The sequence below is a fragment of the Dama dama genome, chromosome 12 (genome assembly GCF_033118175.1).
Source record: "Dama dama isolate Ldn47 chromosome 12, ASM3311817v1, whole genome shotgun sequence".
NCBI classification, from domain to species: domain Eukaryota; kingdom Metazoa; phylum Chordata; class Mammalia; order Artiodactyla; family Cervidae; genus Dama; species Dama dama.
Window position 1 is genome coordinate 42565407 of NC_083692.1, and position 17877 is coordinate 42583283.

Below are 17877 nucleotides of genomic sequence, written 5' to 3' on the forward strand. Positions count from 1 at the left end.
AAGACCAAATGTTGTGAGAGGGAGCAGAGACAGTCACAGCAACCAGATTACAGGCAGCATGGAGGACTGTGGTGGGTGTGGGGCTGCCAAGCTAGGTAAGAGATGGAGTCTGAATGAAGTCATCATTGTCAGCATCATCACTCCCGTCCACTAAGTGCCTAGCCTCATGCTAAGCACTGATTAAATGTATCCTCTCATTTAATCCTCACCAAAATGTTAAGGGCAGGAGCTATTGTTCTCCCCTTTGATAGATGAAGTGACACAAGACATTGTTACAGTCAAGATCCTGACTGATCCTCAGGTATTGGGGAGGCAGAAGTGTTCTCTCTGCACAAAGGTATGCTTGGAATCTAGGCCCCCTTGTCCACTTCATTGCTTCCTCGTGTCCCTCTATGTGAGAGTAAGCTGACAAGAGTTTTTAGGAAGGTTTTACTCTCACAGTCAAGGACAGGAATGGAAAGAGATGGGGAATAATGACAACAGGTAACGGAGCTGGATTCTAGAAATGTATCTGCAGTTGAAACTGACAAACATTAAAAATGGTCCATATGCTGGGGCGCAAAACAAGGAAGAATCTGGGATGACTCCTGAGTTTTTTGGCTCAGGACAAGAGAGGATAATTAATGAAAATGACAAGCAGAGCAGTGAAAGGAGAAGGTAGAGGAGCAGGAGCAGGAATTGAGGTGCAACAATAGTCAGGTTCACTTTGAGCACACTAGGCTTGAAATGCCTCTTGATCACTGAAAATACCCTCAGCACGAAAGAGAAGAGACCGACTTGCAGACTTGGAATTTTCAACATATAAGGAAGCACTGAAGTCATGGGGGATGAATGATCTCATTCAGAAAGAAGAAGAATGAAGAGAAGTGAGGAGAGGCCAGCGGGTGAGGATGAGTCAGTGAGAGGACAAGGACAAGGTCCTAGGGAACACCCAACCTCAAAAGAAGGTTCAGAGAAAGATATATGGGAACAAAATGCTGTAGCTTTCCTCCTACACCCTCTTCTTCAGGGCATGGAGCACAGAGCCTGGTGCAGGGTAGGCAGGTGCTCAGCAAACTAACAGTGAAGAAGAGGAGAGAAAAGAAAAAGGTAGCTTCAAATTAAGGAAGGACTGTTTCCAAAAATATGATGATCAATATTTAATGTTTATATTTAACATTTAATTAGAACTTTATTTTTCAAAATTGCCAAGAATTAAGACTTTAGGCATGCACTACAAACGTGGAGCATTTTGAGCTTACAGTGTTTTCCTTGACATCTCTTGAGAAATCCTGAAAGCAAATACTAGCATCTGATTCCTGTACATGCTGTGCAAGCATCTAGTATACATAAAGAAGTTTTATTTCAAGGACAGTAACGGTTTCTTATTTGAAACAATAGGTTAAGTTTCTTTTTCCTACTAATGAAAATTTCTAACGTATCATGTAAGAAAAAAATAAAATCCTCTGAGCACAAAAAATCCTCCAACGACACAAAAAAATCACTTGGCTCCTCATTTTTAAAAGATGCATCATGATGATGGAACAATATAAAAACACAAGACAGACAAATATAGGTCTCAAAATCCCTCTGAATTTACATTCTGCTGTAAAGGCAGGCAGGGAACAACACAGGTAAGGTAGCTGGTCTTGAACACAGGTGTTGGTAATCCCAAACACGATACCATATCTCCTCACCTCCTTTCTGATAAGTTTTCAGCCCCTATTTAATGTTTCTCACTCATCTCTTTTTTCTTCAAAACAGCTCATTGTTAACTGGGGATACGAGACTCCCTCATGTCTATCAATAAAACAACTAGAAGAATCCACTTCTCTGTTCAGAGAAATCTCAGTATAGAAACATATCTACCCCTTATGCCTTAGAGGGAGAGTTTAGTGACAAACTGTTTATGTCCAAAGGAAGAATTGCTCATAAAATGAACCGTATCTTGAATAGGTGCATCAGTTATGATCCCTCTGGGGGGGGGGAAAAAAATCTAAAACCAACTGTGGTCAAAGGAAGTGACAAGTATCCAGAAACCAAGAAAAAATGCTGCACTGATGCTTCTCCACTAGCCATGTAGTAGATGATGCTAACAGAATCAACATGTGAACTTCAAAAGAAAAAAAGAAAATTTTCCAAATCCAACTAACTTCCCCCCAAAATTATTTTTTAATGGGAGGAGAATAATAAAGACTGTTTGCTAAACTTCAACACACAGAAAACAAAAACAAAAGAGTAACACAGAAAAGAGAAACGAAAAGCACCAAACGAGCCAGAGCTAACTCTCCTAGTCCCAGCAACCCTTGAGTGCTCCCCAGACTCACCTCAGCCTGGACCTAAGCCTCTCCCCCTAACAGGGAGATTTCCCAGCAAGGCAGCAAGATCAAACAGGTACCCAGTCCGTGACCATATCAGTGAGAACAATGAGAAAAGCCAGGCTATTCTGAAAGCTCTAGTAATTACATAGAAAACAAACTGGGTCTCTAGGGGACATTCTTGAAAATCTGAGATCAACTCCCGGAAAAACACTCTTGGCCGCTTACCACTACCGGAAGCTGCTCGAGGGTAGATCACAAGTAGCATCTCATCAGAAAAGGAGGAAGGAGTTGCAGGGAAGCAGCTTCACTACCAGTGAAGAACAGAGGGAGCAAAAAACGGTCCTTGGAAACATACCAAAAGCCCAGAAGAGTTTCTCCTGGAAGAGCTGCCTGTTGCTACTCCCAGGGCAGAACTGGTTAATCTTGGAAAAACAAAAGGGAGCTCCCTAGAGGCTGGCTTCCCCAGGATGGCTTTTTCTGTGGGAATCAAGAGCTCAGAAGAACAGAAGCAGATAAGGAAAGGGGTCGCCATGGCTTCGACTTATCAAACTTTTATCAACCCTCCACTGAGGGAGACACGTAAATTTATTTGGAGTTCCTACCTGTTTTTGCCGAAGTTGAAGGAATCAGCAATGTCAATTTTTTTTAAAAAAAATCAGTAGATGGGGACTTCAACTCTCTTGTGGATGAAAGCTAAGCACACTCAAGCAACATGTAACATGCTGAGCGAGGACGTCTTTTTTCCCCCAACATCCTTAATTTCAGCTCAGAGGAAGCAAACCATTAACCCTAAGGATGCTGAAGAACAAATGCACATGGAAACAGATTTAAACTTTTTAGTTTAGAATCACTTAGACAGGGTTCTGGTTGTTGTGCTTTTTTTTTTTTTTCTTAAGAGTGTTCTGGTTTTTAACATGGGATTAGATAAAAACAAAATATTTTGGTCCATGTCTATTTTGAAAGGATTAGGGCTACTTTTCAGTATATCTAAAGCCATTTATGGGGTTTCCAGAAGTTGCATCAGATTTGCAGTTAAGGACTGAAACCAAATATGTTTTAATCATATCTCTCTAACCAGAGCAAGTTGATCCCCTGTGTCAACTCTCTTCTGAAACAACACAACACTGAGCCCTCAACTTTCCACTGAGAGCCAGATCAGAGAGAAAGGAGTGCCTTCCCATGCCAGGCCCCACAGTCACAAAGAAAGGAGAGCTTTCTTGAATCATTGAAAACGGAATAAAAACCACAATCAGAGAAAACTAACCAAACTGATCACATGGACCACAGAATTATCTAACTCAATGAAACTAAGAGCCATGCCATGTAGGGCAACCCAAGATGGACAGGTCATGGTGGAGGGTTCTGACAAAACGTGGTCCACTGGAGAAGGGAATGGCAAACAACTTCAATATCTTGCCTTGAGAACCCCATCAACAGTATGAAAAGGCAAAAAGATATGACATGGAAAGATGAACTTCCTAGGTCAGTAGGTGCCCCATATGCTACTGAAGAAACAACTCCAGAAAGAATGAAGAGATGAGGCAAAAGCAAAAACAACACCCAGCTATCGATGTGACTGGTTATGGAAGTAAAGTCCAATGCTGTAAAGAACAACACTGCATAGGAACCTGGAATGTTAGGTTCATGAATCAAGGTAAATTGGAAGTGGTCAAATAAGAGATGGCAAGAGTGAATATCGACATTTTAGGAATCAGTGAATTAAAATGGACTGGAATGGGTAAATTTAATTCAGATGACCATTATATCTACTACTGTGGGCAAGAATCCCTTAGAAGAAATGGAGTAGCCATCATAGTCAACAAAAGAGTCCAAAATGCAGTACTTGGGTGCAGTCTCAAAAATGACACAATGATCTCTGTCCATTTCCAAGGCAAACCATTCAATATCACAGTAATCCAAGTCTATGCCCCAACCACTAAGTCTGAAGAAACTGAAGTTGAATGGTTCTATGAAGACCTACAAGAACTTCTAGAACTAACACCCCAAAAAGAGGTCCTTTTCATCACAGGGGACTGGAATGCAAAAGTAGGAGTCCAGACATACCTCACAGGCAACTTTGGCCTTGGAATACAAAATGAAACATGGCAAGGCTAACAAAGTTCTGACAAGAGAACGCACTGATCATAGCAAACACCCTCTTCCAACAACACAAGAGAAGACTATACACATGGACATCACCAGATGGTCAACACTGAAATCAGACTGATTATATTCTTTGCAGTCAAAGATGGAGAAGCTCTATACAGTCAGCAAAAACAAGATGGTGAGCTGAGTGTGGCTCAGATCATGAGCTCCTTATTGCAAAATTCAGACTTAAATTGAAGAAAGTAGGGAAAACCACTAGAACATTCAGGTATGACCTGAATCAAATTCCTTACAATTATACAGTGGAAATGACAAATAGATTCAAGCAATTAGATCTGATAGACAGAGTGCATGAAGAACTATGGACAGAGGTTCATGACACGGTACAGGAGGCAATGATCAAGACCATCCCCAAGAAAAAGAAATGCAAAAAAGGCAAAACAGTTGTCTATAGGAGGCCTTAAAAATAGCTGAGAAAAAAAGAGAAGTAAAAAGCAAAGGAGAAAAGGAAAAATATACTCATTTGAATGCAGAGTTCCAAAGAATAGCAAGGAGAGACAAGAAAGCCTTCCTCAGTGATCAATGCAAAGAAATAGAGGGAAATGACAGAATGGGAAAGACTAGAAATCTCTTCAAGAAAATTAGAGATACCAAGGGAACATTTCATGCAAAGATGGGTACAATCAAGGACAGAAATGGTATGGACCTAACAGAAGCAGAAGATATTAAAAAGAGGTGGCAAGAATACACACAAGAACTATACAAAAAAGATCTTAATGACCTGGATAACCACCTGGATGGTGTGATCACTCATCTAGAGCCAGATATCCTGGCATCTGAAGTCAAATAGGCCTTAGGAAGCATCACTACGAACATAGTGGAGGTGACGGAATTCCAGCTGAGCTATTTCAAATCCTAAAAGATGATGTTATTAAAGTGCTGCACTCAATATGCCAGAAAATTTGGACAACTCAATAGTGGCCATAGGATTGGAAAAAGTCAGTTTTCATTCCAATCCCTAAGAAAGGCAATGCCAAAGAATGCTCAAACTACCACACAATTGCACTCATCTCACATGTTAGCAAAGTAATGCTCAAAATTCTCCATGCCAGGCTCTAACAGTACATGAACCAAGAACTTACAGATGTTCAAGCTGGATTTAAAAAAGGCAGAGAAGAACCAGAGATCAAATTGCCAACATCCACTGGATCATCGAAAAAGCAAGAGAGTTCCAGAAAAACATATGCTTTATTGATTATGCCAAAGCCGTTGACTGTGTGGATCACAACAAACTGTGGAAAATTCTTTTTTTTTTTTTTTTTTTTTTAATTTTTTTTTTCCAGTGGGTTTTGTCATACATTGATATGAATCAGCCATGGATTTACATGTATTCCCAATCCCGATCCCCCCTCCCACCTCCCTCTCCACCCGATTCCTCTGGGTCTTCCCAGTGCACCAGGCCGGAGCACTTGTCTCGTGCATCCCACCTGGGCTGGTGATCTGTTTCACCATAGATAGTATACATGCTGTTCTTTTGAAATATCCCACCCTCACATTCTCCCACAAAGTTCAAAAGTCTGTTCTGTATTTCTGTGTCTCTTTTTCTGTTCTGCATATAGGGTTATCGTTATCACCTTTCTAAATTCCATATACATGTGTCAGTATGCTGTAATGTTCTTTATCTTTCTGGCTTACTTCACTCTGTATAAGGGGCTCCAGCTTCATCCATCTCATTAGGACTGGTTCAAATGAATTCTTTTTAATGGCTGAGTAATATTCCATGGTGTATATGTACCACAGCTTCCTTATCCATTCATCTGCTGATGGGCATCTAGGTTGCTTCCATGTCCTGGCTATTATAAACAGTGCTGCGATGAACATTGGGGTGCACGTGTCTCTTTCAGATCTGGTTTCCTCAGTGTGTATGCCCAGAAGTGGGATTGCTGGGTCATATGGCAGTTCTATTTCCAGTTTTTTAAGCAATCTCCACACTGTTTTCCATAGCGGCTGTACTAGTTTGCATTCCCACCAACAGTGTAAGAGGGTTCCCTTTTCTCCACACCCTCTCCAGCATTTATTGCTTGTAGACTTTTGGATAGCAGCCATCCTGACTGGCGTGTAATGGTACCTCATTGTGGTTTTGATTTGCATTTCTCTAATAATGAGTGATGTTGAGCATCTTTTCATGTGTTTGTTAGCCATCTGTATGTCTTCTTTGGAGAAATGTCTGTTTAGTTCTTTGGCCCATTTTTTGATTGGGTCATTTATTTTTCTGGAATTGAGCTTCAGGAGTTGCTTGTATATTTTTGAGATTAATCCTTTGTCTGTTTCTTCATTTGCTATTATTTTCTCCCAATCTGAGGGCTGTCTTTTCACCTTACTTATAGTTTCCTTTGTAGTGCAAAAGCTTTTAAGTTTTCTTAAAGAGATGGGAATACCAGACCACCTTACCTGCCTCCTAAGAAATCTGTATGCAGGTCAAGAAGCAACAGTGAGAATTGTATATGGAACAACAGACTGGTTCCAAATAGGAAAGGAGTACCTCAAGGCTGTATATTGTCACCCTGCTTGTTTAACTTATATGCTGAGTACATCATGCGAAATGTAAAACTGGATGAAGCACAAGCTGGAATCAAGATTGCCACGAGAAATATCAACAACCTCAGATATGCAGATGACACCATCCTTATGGCAGAAAGCAAAGAGGAACTGAAGAGCCTCCTGATAAAAGTGAAAGAGGAGAGTGAAAAAGCTGACTTCAAACTCAACATTCCAAAAATGAATATCATTGCATCTGGTCCCAGCACTTCATGGCGAATAGATGGGGAAACAATGGAAACAGTGACAGACTTTATTTTCTTGGGCTCCAAAATCACTGCAGATAGTGACTGCAGCCATGAAATTAAAAGACACTTGCTCCTTGGAAAAGCTATGACCAACCTAGACAGCATATTAAAAAGCAGAGACATTACTTTGCCAACAAAGGTCCTTTTAGTCAAAGCTATTGTTTTTCCAATAGTCATGTATGGATGTGAGATTTGGATCATAAACAAAGCTGAGTGCCAAAGAAGTGATGCTTTTGAATTGCGGTGTGGGAGAAGACTCTTGAGAGTCTATCGGACTTCAAGGAAGTAAAACCAGTCCATCCTAAAGGAAATCAGTCCTGAATATTCATTGGAAGGACTGATGCTGAAGCTGAAACTCCAATACTTTAGCCCCCTGATGCGAAGAGCTGACTCATTAGAAAAGACCCTGATGCTGGGAAAGACTGAAGGCGGGAGGAGAAGGGGACGACAGAGGATGAGATGGTTGGATGGCATCACCAACTTGATGGACATGAGTTTGAGCAAGCTCAGGGAGTTGGTGATGGATAGGGAAGCCTAGCATGCTGCAGTCCATGGCTCACAGAGTTGGACACGACTGAGCGACTGAACTGAACTTCTTGAATCAAGAGTGATGGCTCCCTTCCTTGCATGAGAAAAAGGACCAAGAACAGTCTATATGAAGAAGCAATCATTTCTTTTAAATATTTATAATGAAAAACTCTTTTGAATTAAAAAAAATTTAAGTGTAACCTTTATACCATTTTTTACCTGTCATATTGACAACTATTACAAGTCTGGTAGTTACCTTTGTTGAAGGATATTTAAGGAAATCTACACCTTCTCCTACATTGTTAGTGGGGATAGAAATTGATAAAATATTTTAAAGGGAAATTAGTGCCTGTCAAATATAGAAATGTGTATGTTTCCTTCTCTCAGGAATTTACCTTACATGATGATCACAAACATATGCAAACATACTATAAAAATGTTATAGTGCTGTGATAGCAAAAAACCTAAAAATGGCTTAAGTATAAGAGACTGGCTAAGTAAGCTGAGGTTTGGTTCAGTTCAGTCACTCAGTCATGTCCAACTCTTTGCAACCCCATGAACCACAGCACGCCAGGCCTCCCTGTCCATCACCAACTCCTGGAGTCCACCCAAACCCATGTCCATTGAGTTGGTGATGCCATCTAACCATCTCATCCTCTGTCGTCCCCTTCTCCTCCTGCCCTCAATCCTTCCCAGCATCAGGGTCTTTTCCAATGAGTCAGCTCTTTGCATCAGGTGGCAAAAGTATTGGAGTTTCAGCTTCAACATCAGTCCTTCCAATGAACACCCAGGACTGATCTCCTTTAGGATGGACTGGTTGGATCTCCTTGCAATCCAAGGGACTCTCAAGAGTCTTCTCCAACACCACAGTTCAAAAGCATCAATTCTTCAGTGCTCAGCTTTCTTTATAGCCCAACTCTCACATCCATACATGACCACTGGAAAAACCATAGCCTTGACCAGAGGGACCTTTGTTGGCAAAGTAATGTCCCTGCTTTTTAATATGCTGTCTAGGTTGGTCATAACTTTCCTTCCAAGGAGTAAGCATCTTTTAATTTCATGGCTACAATCGACATCTGCAGTGATTTTGGAACCCAGAAAAATAAAGTCAGCCACTGCTTCCACTGTTTCCCCATCTATTTGCCATGAAGTGATGGGACCAGATGCCATGATCTTAGTTTTCTGAATGTTGAGCTCTAAGCTAACTTTTATATTCATACAAAGGAATACTACACAGCCATCAGGAGGGGGTCGAACTGGAATGAAGAATCAGATGGTCTGGGTTCAGATATGGCTCCATTAGTGACTGGCCAGGTGGCTCTGAGAAAGTTCCAAACCTCTCTGGGCCTCAGCTTCTCCTCCGTAAAATTGTGATAATTATAGTATTTACAATAGAGGATTGTTGTGAATAAGACAGTGCTTGGAGCATAGCAGATGCTCAATCATTATTAGTTGTTATCAACAAAAGAAGTAGGCATTTTCAGACTGACAGGGAAAGATGTCCAATATGTATTGTCATGTGAAAAGAACAAGTTGCAAAAGATAGGCTAATCCCATTTAGTAAAAATATTTTAAATATGCTTGCTGCTTACTGTTTCTTCCAACTAAAATATAAGCTTCTTGAGAGCAGGGACTTGTGTTCACTGTTGTATCACCAATGTCCATGATAGGCATTCAATAAATAATTGTTGACTGAATGAATGATAGCAAGAAAGCTGAGCAAGAAGAAATAATTAATAAGTACTGGTGAAGATAGTTAATATATTAATAATATATTGATAATATTTATTATTATATTATTAATACTATAATAATAATCATCAGTAGTATATTAATAATAAAACCTGGTGGGCCCTGGGAGAAATGTTGCACTTGTTCTTACCCTTTCGTACTACTTAAATTTTCAGTCAGCTTGAATGCCAACCAATGAAAATGCAGTTCTTAGAAAACAGTGATTATTTTTTTACGTGGAATATCTTGAGATTTACGGTTACCCCACTAGCAGCACACAGATGGGGGAGCAAGTGATGATTTTCCCCCATAATCAGATAAATTAATGAGTCAAAAAACAACTTACAAAAGAAGGAAAACACAGAGATCTTTTTTTCTTCTTGGCTTTCTATTGATTTTTCCAAAGTTATTCCTATAACCTCCAAGCCAGAGAGCCTCTGCCCCAGTCCATGGGGACCCCTCTCCTGTATCTAAACATCAACTGCACAGTCCTAACTTGGTATCTTTGCTCAGACCATCCTCTCCTTTGAGGAGACCTTTCTCAACCTGTCCTTAAAGGACCAGATAACATCCTCCCTCCTCACTTCCAGCCTCTTCTGTCTTGCTAGCATCTCTGGTCCCTCCCTCATAGGCAGTGCCAGAGACTAGGTTTAGGTTTGGTACTCTCCACCAGCCCTTCCCCGATCATGTCTGCTATCTTCCCTCCCAGCTTATACATTGCTTAAGGTAGGACTATCAGAATTGAGTTTTTAGTTTTGCAAGCCCCCCTCATACACATAAACACACACACCCACACACACAGTTTTATACTGTAAAGGAGAGAGTCAACGTTAAGGAGCTACATGTTGTGATTTTTTTTTCCATTTGCCCAAAAGTTTCTAACATTTTTGTCATCCTTTCTATAATTTCAAGACTAGAGATGTCTTTCTTCGGCTTACTAAGCATATTTTTGTTAAATCCTTCTAAGAGATCTAAATTGGTCTAAAAAACTCTAGTTATTCTCTGATTAAGTTACAATATTTTTTCCTAACCAATGACACTGACAGAATGAGGAATCTTAATGGGAGGAGAAAGTATAGAAGGGCTTCCACACCTACGCCAAGACCACGAACACCAAACATGTTTACGCCATGCACAGAAGCTCTCATTATGCATGCTTGTGTGTGTGTGTGTGTGTGACAGAGAGAGAGAGAGAGATTTCTAGCACTGATTACTTACTTTGAAACATTCATTTAAAAATGCAAGTACCTTGCCACTGAATATTCTTTTAAGGAATCTCAATATTCTATTAAGGATTATATCCTTAAAATCACAGAGCATCAGATTTATTTGTCCCATCAATTTAAGTCCCAAAATTCTGTATCCATCTTTGGAATATAAGCTTACAGCAGTCCCCACTATTCCTCTGCCACGGTCTCATCACCCACATCTCCCCTTGACTTTCTTAATTTCATTCAGATCTGTGGTCAAAGTGCACTGGGAAGACCCAGAGGAATCAGGTAAAAAGGGAGGTGGGAGGGGGGATCGGGATGGGGAATACATGTAAATCCATGGCTGATTCATGTCAATGTATGACAAAAACCACTACAATATTGTAAAGTAATTAGCCTCCAACTAATAAAAATAAATGGAAAAAATAAATAAATAAATAAAAGTTCCTTTAAAAGTCAAAAAAAAAAAAAAAGTCACCCACTCCGAGAGGCCTGCCCTGGTCAACCTACCTAAAATAGCACACACACCCCATCACTTCCTATCCCTTATCTTCCTTTATTTTTCTCCACAGGAAAAACACTGTGTATTTTGTTTTGTCCACTTTCTTCCTCCAGAAGGTCAGCTTCAGGAGAGCAGGGACTTTGTCTTGTTCACTGATGTATACCCAGGGCCTAGAACCATGCACAGTAGGTGCTTCATGAATGTTGACTAAACAATTAGATAGTAATAACGTATAGTTCTTTGCTGCTTAGTAAATATGTCTGCAGCCCCCTCTGGAACATAATCTCTTATCTCCTTCTCTGCTGTATTTTAACAGTGCTCAGCAGACAGTAATTTATTCATAACTGAATTAAAGCTGAACTCTGTCAAGCATAGTTCCAAATATCGGGGGTCCCCAAGCAGGAGGGTGAGCGGTGGGTAAGCAAGCGAAGCTTCATCTGCAGCACCCCCATCACTTACTTTTACCACGTAAACCATCCACTCCCCACCCCCCAGAAAAAAATGGCTTCCATGCAACCAGTCCCTGGTACCAAAAAAGGTTGTGGACCGCTACTCTATATGACACTTTCCATTTCTATTAAACTTCCCCTTATATTGTGCCCTTAACTTAAGTTCTCTCAGTCCACCTGATCAGTCCCCAAAGTAGTACCAGTTGGCAGACCTAATTTAAATAGACTTCACCATAGACCAGTAGTAATGAGAGTCAGATTTCAGAATCCTCTGTAGCTGCATCTTAAGGCATCAAATTAAGGGGAGGAGGAGGAGGCAGCGAGGAGAAAGGATAGAGGCCTAGAGCATGATGAAGGTGAATAAGGCAGGGGGCCCACTCTTTAGGGCACCAACAGAGGTTCTACACTTTCTCTGGATAACCAAAAAAAGTGTATCTGTGCACAAAGTAACAGGCAAAAATAAGGGTTTAAATGTTCTGTTTTTTCCTCTTCTAGGTACATATAACCAAAAGAATTCAAGACAGGGACTCAAACAGATACCTGTACACTAGTGTTCATAGCAGCATTATTCACAATAGCCAAAAGATAGAAACAACCCAAATGTCTGTCAAGGGATAAAGAGATAAGTAAAATGTGGTATAAATATACAATGGAATATCATTCATTCTTAAAAAGGAATGAAATTCTGATACATGCTAAACTGATAAACCTTGTAAATACACACTAAGTGAAATAAGCCAGATACAGAAGCACAAATATTATATGATCTCACTTATATGATGTACCTAAAATAAGTTTAAAAAAAAAAAAGGTTACCATGGGCTGGGGGAAGGGAAGAATGGGGAGTTATTGTTTATGGTGTATAGAGATAGGGATCATGAAAAAATTCTGGAGATAGTGACGATTATACAGGATTTTTAATGCCATAAATGTCCCTGAACAATATACTTAAAATGATTAAAATGGTATATGTTATGTTATTCCCCTTAGATAATATCACCTGAACACGGTTTTATCTTTAATGTTCACTGGTCAGCATGTACATTGATATACACATACATCAAAAGTTCTGTGTTTTTTGAAGGCCTTATTTTGCTTTAAAACCTTACTTTTTACAAATGACCTTCATGTCTGTAATCTAGAGTTTCCAAAGAACTTTCTCAGTGATTGCCCTGATTTGTCCTCACAACAATTCGGTGAATTATGTTAAAAGAATTTTGATTAAATGCCTGAACACTTGAGAGAAAAGTTTTTCTTTCCTCATTTACTCACTCTCTTAGTTGGTCTTCCAACCTCACACACCTTTCATCATAAGAAAGAGATGGAATTCTTTATACTTAAGATTCTAAATCCACACAGTTTTTCTGAAAAGAATAGCATTATATTTCTTAGAACCTATGAATATGTCTAGCTTTACTACCAAGACAGCTGAGAGCTGAAAAATTACTGTTTTAAGTAAACAGGTTGCATGTGTGCTCAGTTATATCTGACTCTTTGCAACCCCACGAACTTTAGCCCACCAGGCTCCTCTGTCCATGGAATTTTCCAGACAAGAATACTGGAGTAGGTTGCCATGCACTCCTCCAGGGGATCTTCCCAACCCAGGAATCGAACCCATGTCTCTCATGTCTCCTGCACTGGCAAGCAGATTCTTTACCAAACAGAATAATCACCTATACATCAAGTGGAATGCACTGATCCATAGGTTGAAATCTACGGTTGGAAGAGATGCATTTAACGAAGATTTTTTTCATTCAAAAAATGTAGATACTCTCTGTGCTAGGCACTTTGTGAAACACAGAAAGATGAACAAAATGTGACTTTTGCTCCTGAGACCCTGGTCATATGCTGGGAAACAACAAACATGCAGATGAGAGGTTTCCACCAGGAAAGAGAAAAACAGCAGGCTCTGCTACTGAGAAAGAGACTGTGGAACAAGAGTGTCAGCCACTTTATATTGATTGAAATCCAGTTAACAACAAAACAGGGGGCTTCCCTGGTAGCTCAGTTGTAAAGAATCTGCCTGCCAATGCAAGAGATATGGGTTCAGTCCCTGGGTTGGGAAGATCCCCTGGAGGAGGACATGGCAACCCACTCCAGCATTCTTGCCTGGAGAATCCCAAGGACAGAGGAGCCTGGTGGATCACAGTCCACGGGGTCAGGGTCGCAAAGAGTCAGACACGACTTAGCAACTAAAACAACACAATGAAACAGACCAAGAGGTAACAGATTCCCTGGAATTTAGCCATTACAAGAGTTTTAAGCTATTCTCTTTCTTTCTTTGCTCACTTTTTTAATACCTTGAAAGGAAGATTCAGCTGACTGAAGTAGCAAACCAAAACTTGGGTGTCAGCCTGAATGACAGGGAAGTGTCTCTGGCCTAATATTACAATTCGGACATACACAATAAAAAAGGAAAGAAAATCAGAACAAATTATACCTTGACTCTATAAACAATCCACCAGCTACGTGTAGACAAGAAGCCATCTTGAACCTACTGAAGAATCTCTTTGAGAAACGACCTGTAGGTTTACATTAAACCTACATAGCAAAACAAGGGAATTGCTGAGTTATAAACCATACAGTATTGTGAAAATACTTAACTGCCTTAAACTCTACTTATAAAATTAGGAAAATTAAAACCTTCTTAATCTGTCTAGATCGAATGAGATATTCACTAAACAAATAATAAATGAATATGAAGTATAAGTGCATGAGCAAATTGCATGTGCAGTGATAAAACAAGAATAAATAACACAAACCCCAGTACTTGTCACATGGTCATTGCTGGGCAATGGTCAACGTTCTTTCTGCTATCTCTCCAGAATCTTCCCAAATGGCTACATTTCCCAAATTGGAAGAGTGGGGAGACTTCCAAATTCTGAGCTCTCCCCACATCTCCAGTTCTTCCCATCCTGATAAAACCACCTGCTTTCTCCTCTTCTCTGTAGCATTTCCTTTCAATACACCATAAAACAGCACAAGAAACAGACAGTTGTAAAGAATGAGCTCAGTAAGGATAAGCAGAAGTCTTAGTTTTTCTTCCTACACTCCAAGGAATTGTTTGAAAACCACTGCTCCATGGCAAGACTCAGCTGGTGAGAGAAGTGCTCTGAAAGTGTTCCTGCTCCACCATGTCCTTTTCTTTTCAGTGATTGCAACCTACTCACTTCCTATTCAGCAACGTGTTCACCAAACTTAGAAATCATACATACCCTCACGGTCCTTAATTTCAAAAGGAGAGGGAGAGTTTTCTAACCTCTTATAGTTTCATTTACTGCCTGGTACTTTCCGTGGTGTGTTTAGCTAAGTTCACCATGAGATTGTAACTCACCTCCTCCGCCGCCAATCTCCCCACCAATTACTTCCCGTTGGTCAGTTAACCTTTTGTGTAAGGAAGTAGGTTTCCTTACATTGGTCAACATCAACGACTAACCCATTACTGATAGAGTAATTTCCTATGTGGAACTTTCCATCCTCGATGAAGAGACACATGGTTGAGTTTCAGTTATTACTGAACTAACTCACAAAAAGACCAGAAAGGAAACCAGGGAAAGCAAGAAGAAAGACACTTCTTTATAAGTTAGGCCCTCATAGTGACCCAGATTTGGGAAGAGAAGAGATTCCTCCTCTACTATTAAAATTTCAGGAATTAAAAGTAAACTAAAAATAATATAAATCCATTACTATACTAAAATTAAGCTGGTATGATTTTCAAAATAAGATACATAAATTCCTGGATGCTAAAAGTATTTCTGGGGACCAACGCTTCCCAGCAATTTGGACGTCTTTCAAGGGCTCTCCTGAATATCTCTCTCAGTGCAGTCACTCAGACACAAGGCAGAACAGAGGGGTCCAGAAAGTCTGCTATTATCCAAGGCCACTCACCAAAACCAGGTGATTTGCATTTCACTTGTCCTTTCAGATGTGTTCTGAATCATGTGTTCCAGAGCTAGGTGACCCAGCCCTAAACCCGATGGCCTAATCCAAGCCACACAACTGGCACCTGAGTTGTAAAAGTCATTCTAAAGGTTCATTTCCAAATGCTCCACAGACAAAACTGGATCCTGGGATAGACTGTTGGCACCAGTGAGAGGAACACTCCCCACAACAATGTACCTCTTGCAATCAGGGGAGCATGGGGTCTTCTTTGAACACAATAAGTGACCAGGAGATATTTTGGGGCTCTGTTTTTTTTTTTAATAGATTGACATCATAAGCCATTACGACAATAGGGGGCATTTACCAGAAAGGAGCAGTCAATCTGGAAAGGATTCGATCTGGATGGTTTCAGGGTTCTAGTGGTTCTTGTCACCTTCAATACACAGGAGTAGCCTGACACTCTTTGACACTCACTCCAGCCCCACATTTTTCTTAGCAGAAGAAAGCAGCACTATGGCCATATGGCTTTTAAAAAGCTCTTCCTTTCACTTCTATACCCTTTAGCCTACCCTGCAACATCAATAAGTATGAACACTCCCTACTCCTAGCATGTCATTTGGAAAGTGCAGGATCAAAGTTCAAGATGAAAGAAATTCAGGCTCCTAATCAGAACTCTATTTCACACATCTGTCACCATTTTCTAAGGCCCAATTCTGAACCAACACCTCTGTAAGACATTAGGGATGCCAAGATAACCAAGACCTGGTCTCTGCCCTAGAAAGAATCTTTCTAGTGGAAGAGAAAGAAGTTCTGAATAAATCACTTTGATACAATATAATAGAAAGTCTAATAAGAGAACTGTCCCTGTTCCAAATATGCTTTGGAACATAGGTAGAAGGAGAACTTATTTCTGTGGGTGTGGAAGCATCAGGGAGAAACCTCTGGATATCACTTGAAGCTGAATCCCAAGAGATGAGTAGAGAGGATGTGTGTAGTTCCATGAGCTAACAGTCCAAGAGGAAAATGTCACTGGTAGCTTTTATATTCTCTGTTCATCTACTACTCCATCCCACCTCAAAAAACAGCTGCCCTCTACTGCCACCTGGGTTTTCATTCCAAATGGCTGGCATGAGTCACGCATTCTACATTAATGAATGTGGAGGACAAAAGTGATCACTTTTAGCACATCGGTAAAGGTAATTACTAGGTCCTGGGGATCAGAAACCAGGCAGGGGTTAGGCAGGAGTTGAGTCCTGAAAGCCTCAAGTGCTGCCTTGAGCACTCAACCTCTGAGGAAAGCAAGATGAATGTGTTCTTACCTGCGTGAGGTGCTGACCCTGTGCTACACTGTAGAGTGTAAGGAAACGCACCCTGCTGTGAGGCTGGAATACTGCGCAGGGGGCATGGTGCAGGCGGTGAAAGCTCAAGATGGAAGGAGGGAGGCCAAGCTATCTGAAGTGGCTGCAGGATTATCCCACCCTCTAGAGATATCTCCTAAGGGAGGTAAACAGACCCCACTAAAGGTTTTCTTTGGGAAAATATATATTCCAGATGAACAATAACAAAGAGTACACCCGCCCCCCCATTTCTGAACACATCCGCACAAATGCTGAGCCACCTTGAGGTAGAACATGCTCCAGTCTCCAGGCCTAGGACCCACGCTGACTGAGTGGATGACACAGCTACTTCTCGCGCATCCTCATGTTCCTATGCACCCTTTTAGGTAAGGAAGGTGTTTTTCAGAAGTTCCCTTATTGGTAAGCCAATGTTTTATCTGTATCTGGTCTTTTAAGGGAAGCAGGCAAGAATACATTCCCAGAAAAGGAGAATGAGATATGGGGTTACGTCTCACCAGAGACCAGAGGGAAGAGAGAAACAATGGAGGCAGACACTGAAGTCCTGGCTTTTCCTAGCTTGGGCCTAAGTTTTCAAGAGAGAGTTGAGATATACAGAGGCACCTGGGAAATATGGCTGAGTGTCCTGTGTCCTCCAGCTAGACTGGGTGCCCTGTCCACCATGACCCTGCATCCAGCGAGAATGAAACAGCAGGCGAGCACTGGAGGAGGACAGTGGCTTCAGACACCTACGCCTGTATTCCTGCCTCCTGGTTGCTGATGAAGAGCAAGATCTGGGTCAAGAGGAAGAGATTTCCTTGTACAAAGAGAATCCAGAGGACCTCATGAGGCAGGAGACAGATGGGCCCCAGGCTGAGCAACCAGAATTTGTTTCCTGTGGACAGATACTCCAAGATGAAGAGGAAGAAAAGCTGAACACTGTTCAGATAAGAGACCACATTTTTCTCACTCTTGAGGTCAAGGAGTC

At 40.9% G+C, this 17877-nt stretch overlaps 1 protein-coding gene across 5 annotated transcripts in view; it reads right to left on the reverse strand.

Moving 5' to 3' along the window:
* Positions 1–17877, reverse strand: part of ATP8B4 (ATPase phospholipid transporting 8B4 (putative)) — a 305125-nt gene that overhangs the window by 253437 nt on the left and 33811 nt on the right. Inside the window, exon 1 of one of the 5 annotated variants that reach the window (XM_061157128.1) lies at positions 2526–2544. The exons of 3 other annotated variants lie outside the window; for them this stretch is intronic. The gene's annotated coding sequence lies outside the window, so the exon portion shown is untranslated. Of the gene's footprint in view, positions 1–2306; positions 2408–2525; positions 2545–17877 lie in introns of those variants that run through there. One more of the 5 variants, XM_061157125.1, reaches the window with a different exon arrangement.